The sequence below is a fragment of the Chenopodium album genome, chromosome 19 (assembly GCF_948465745.1).
Source record: "Chenopodium album chromosome 19, dcCheAlbu1.1, whole genome shotgun sequence".
In the NCBI taxonomy this organism is placed as follows: domain Eukaryota; kingdom Viridiplantae; phylum Streptophyta; class Magnoliopsida; order Caryophyllales; family Amaranthaceae; genus Chenopodium; species Chenopodium album.
In genome coordinates, this window is record NC_137852.1 from 21,730,384 (window position 1) to 21,735,316 (window position 4,933).

Genomic DNA, 4,933 nt, shown 5'->3' on the forward strand with positions numbered 1-4,933 from the left:
GCAGCCCCTGATTGCGCAGCCAATCATGTCACGACATTCTAGGGGAATAAACCCTAAAGGGGCACATGCTCCCATCCCTATAAATACCCCAATCATTTATGATGGGAGGGGGATAATTCAGACAACATTAAAAAAGAGCATTAAAGAGCTCCAACTTCTCTCTACTTTCTCTCTCTAGCTTTTCCGATTACCGATCTCTAACTTGATCGTCGGAGGCGAATATTCCGATAAACGGAATATTCGTTGTTTTGCAGGTGTCCGAGTCTCGTTGCCAGCAGAGCGTGACCAGTATCCGAGGAGATCACAAAAAACCCCGATACATTTGGCGCCGTCTGTGGGGATACTCGTCCGTTATGGCAAAAGATGGTCAGACACCTAATATTGGTCCTCGACCAGGAGAAGATGGGTATGTAGAGGACTTACGTACAACCATACATTCTAGTGATCCTTTGACGGCCTCATTTGAAGAGGCCGAACCTCCTCCTGTCACGCCAGCTACCTTGATGGCCGAGCTAACCAAGCTCCGCAAGGAGTTGGCGGCTGTCCAGAAAAAGGGGGGAGGAGGCGCTTCTAAGAAAGCCAACAACAAGACCAATGCAACTGATGCTGGCAATACCCCGTTCCGCCGGCCGCATGGAAAGTCTCCCCGAGTCCCACGGACCAATTTCTCTAGCCTGCTGGCGAAAACACAGTCGGCTGGGGGGAGGGGCAGACAGCCAACAAGGGTTGAGACTGAGCCGTCACAGCGTTTCAAAGACGCAAGGGACTACATTCGGCACAGGCAAAGGGAGAGGGCCGCATACTCTGACACGGCCTCTACCCCAACCATGCCGGATGAAGCCTCCAACCAATCTTTCTCTCAATACACCAACACGGCTGCTTCCAGCAAGAGTCATACTATTACTCCACGTCCAATTCCGCCACTGCAATTTCAGCCTCCTCAAGTACTCAATGGGCTGGTACAACCAACTCCCCAAGTTTTTGGGCAATATGGACCGTATGCTCAGATGTTCGGCTAGACTCCCTACCTGGCTGGAACGTCCGCTCAGCCTCAGCCTATTGATTGGCAGATGCGTTTGTTGAATTTGGGGGATAAGCCGCCTCCGTTTTCGCAAGACATACTAGCCTCACCTCAACCAGCAAAAGTGAAGAGTGTGCTAGTGGGTGCCTATGATGGTACGGGCAACCCAGAAGAGCATGTTACCTCGTACAGGAACTTGATGTATTTGCAAAGTGTAGACGATGCTACATGGTGCAGATGTTTCCCGGCCACTCTCAAAGGGGTGGCCCAGGACTGGTTTAACAGCCTTCCAGCCGGATGCATCAATTGCTTTACCACCCTCAGTTTGTTGTTCGTGGGAAACTTCTCATACAACATCCCACCAAGAAAGACAAGTCTCAACTTGGCTACAATTGTCCAAGGAAAGAATGAAGGACTACGCTCGTACGTCCAGAGGTTTAACCAAGAAAAAGCCCAAATTCATAATCTTTCGGATGAAATGGCTTACTCAGAATTTCTCCGGGGATTAAGGCATAATGGTTTCAAGTTTGATTTGGTGAGAAAGAAGATTCGGTCATACGCAGGTGTATTGCGGGAAGCCGAAGCCTATATTGAGGCCGCAGATTTTTGTTCGCTCACCAAATCAGAACAGCCGGCCAAGGGGGCTGAGAAGAAGCAATCTTCTCAGCAAGACTCGGCCGGTCAAAAGAAAGAAGGAAACAAAAGAAAAGAAATCTGGGTAGCTGATGACAAGCAACCCAAGTCAAAGAAAAGCAAGACGTACGAGCCTCAGTATGAGTTTAACAAGGATGGTTACTCCATTTTGATGGAGATAAAAGACAAGTTTGAGTTTGAAAAGCCTCAGCCTTTGAGAGGCTCGGCCCAATACAGAAACAAGAACAAGTACTGTCACTACCACAAGGATGTGGGTCATGAAACGAATGAGTGTATCAACTTGAAGAGACTGTTGGATAAGTTGGCCGACAAGGGTCTGCTGAAACCTTATGTGACCAAGTCCAAATTCAACTTCAAGCGGACAGACAACACGTCCGAGAAAAATCAACAAAGTGAAAAGAGGAATGACAAGGAAGATGATGGGAATAGCACTGATTCAGGCTTTGTGGCCGTCATATCAGGAGGCTTTGCTTCAGGCGGCCCTACCATGAGAGGAATCAAGCAGGATGCCCGAAACCTGTCAAATGTGATGCAAACGGACGCCGTCAAGGCCGAGCCATTTCCCGAAGTGATCATAAGTGAGGCTGACCGTGGAGAGGTCAGAGCCTTACACAATGATCCCATGGTCTTTGTTATGAAAATAGCAAATTTGAAGGTTGGCCGGATATTGATTGATACAGGCAGTTCGGCCGATATCATAAGTCTCTCTGCCTTGAGGAATCTAAGCTTCCCAGAAGATGCTCTCCAAGACATAACTCACCCCTTAGTAGGGTTTGGGGGGAGTGTCATTCACCCAGTTGGACGGATTGACCTTCTCATCCGTTTTGGTCAGAAGGGTGAAGGAAGAGACATGGTCGTCCGCTTCCTTGTTGTCAAAGAGTTGACCGGGTACAATGTAATCCTTGGCCGTCCCACTCTCAATGCAGCCAAGGCGGTCATAGTGCCCCATTTGATGTTGCTGAAGTTTGAAAGGTCGGATGGAAAAATTGGAACAATTCAAGGAAGTCAGAAAATGGCCAAAGAATGTAATCAGCTGGCCGTAAAGCCAACAGCACGCGGCCCGAAGTTTTCCGAGATTAAGGAAGAAGGAACCTCACTCCCAGCATACCAGGTCGGCCAAAAGCGTAAGGCGACCAGGGCTGAAGAAGCCTAGCAACTAATGACTGTCGGCCGGCCAGATGAGTTGAGGCCTCAGCCGGCCGGCAGCCACCAGGATATAGTGCTTGACTCCAACCACCCAGAACGGACGGTTAGTGTCGGCACTATAGCCTTGGAATTGCTCGGGGATGAGTTGGTTCAGTTGTTAAGTGAATTCAAAGATCTGTTTGCATTTGAAGTTGGTGAAATGCCAGGAATAAGTCCTGATCTGGCCGTGCACAAGTTGGCTGTGAATCCTTTGATAAAGCCTGTCCGCCAGAAGAAGAGAAATCATGGAGAAGAGAGGAATCAGGCGGCCGCAGCAGAGGTGAAAAAGCTGCTGGACGCCGGTTTCATTCGGCAATGCTTTTACCCAGATTGGGTGGCCAATGTTGTTCTTGTGAAAAAGCCGAATGGGACTTGGAGGATGTGCGTGGATTACACGGACTTGAACAAGGCGTGTCCTAAGGATAGCTTCCCCTTGCCTAAGATTGACCGTCTGGTTGACTCTACGGCCGGACACGCCCTTATGAGCTTCATGGACGCATACTCCGAATTCCATCAAATTCCTTTGTGGGAAGAGGATCAAGAGAAAACAGCCTTCGTGACCGAGCAGGGGTTGTACTGTTACAAGGTTATGCCATTCGGCCTCAAGAATGCCCCTGCTACATTTCAGAGGCTTGTTAATACGGTCTTTAGAGATCAGCTCGGCCGAAATATGGAGGCATATATTGATGATATGATTGTCAAGTCAAAAGAGCCGGCCGACCATCTCAAGGATCTACGAGAAACGTTCGCCGAACTCAGGCGGCATAAGATGAGGTTAAATCCAAAGAAGTGTGTATTTGGTGTTGAGTCCGGCAAGTTTCTCGGATTTTTGATCGATCAGCGTGGAATCAGGCCAACCCTGAAAAAATTCAAGCCGTCCTTGACATGAAGTCTCCAAGAACAATCAAGGAAGTGCAAAGACTGACCGGCTGTTTAGCAGCCCTTGGAAGATTTTTGTCAAGATCAGGGGATAAGTGCCGTTACTTTTTTCAAACCATTAAGAAACAAGCCATGTTCGAGTGGACAGAGGAGGCCGAGGAAGCATTCGTACAGTTGAAAAACCACTTGCATACATTGCCTCGCCTCGTCAGCCCACTCAAGAATGAGAAGCTATATATCTACCTAGCCATCTCCGAACACTCTCTAAGTGCCGTCCTTCTTGCTGAAAGGGACGGCCATCAGGTCCCGGTGTATTTTATCAGTCATGTACTTCACAATGCTGAGTTGAAGTACCCCCCAATTGAAAAATTTGGCCTGGCCTTGTACATGGCATCAAAGAAGCTGCGGCCATACTTTTTAGCGCATTCAATAGTGGTCTATACAGACCAACCCTTGAAGAAGTCGTTCTCAACTTTAGAGGCAAGTGGCCGCATGCTCAAGTGGGCCTTAGAGCTCAGAGGTTTTGATATTGTGTTTGAACCAAGGAAGGCGATTAAGGGGCAAGCTTTTGCGGACTTTTTGGCTGAAATGACACGGCCTGATCTTCAGCCGGCCGGGGACCAAGTCTGGAAAGTGTTTGTGGATGGTAGTGCAACAGCGACCGGGTGTGGCGCTGGTATTATATGTGAATCCCCTGAGGGGGATAAGTATGAGTACGCGTTGAGATTTCAGTTCCAAGCGTCAAACAATGAAGCTGAGTACGAAGCATTGTTGGCCGGCCTAAGAATGTGTAAAGCGGCCGGGGCAACCAAAGTCGAAGTATGCTCGGACTCCCGGCTAATAGTTCACCAAGTCAATGGTGGCTTTGAGGCCAGGGAGCCGGCCATGATGAAGTACATGCAGCTAGTTAAAGTGTGTAACTCCTGAAAGAGGGCATGAAGTTTTGGACGACCTTCATCAGGGACATTGTGGCTCACACATTGGAGGACGAGCCTTAGCTGAAAAAGCGACGCGTTTTGGTTATTACTGGCCGAGCTTGAATACGGACGCCATGCAAATGGTAAAAAAGTGTGACAAGTGCCAGAGATTTTCAACCCTAATCCATCGCCCAGCAAATAGTCTATCAGCCATCAGTAGTCCGCTCCCCTTTGCTAAATGGGGCATGGACATTTTGGGGCCGTATACTCCTGCATC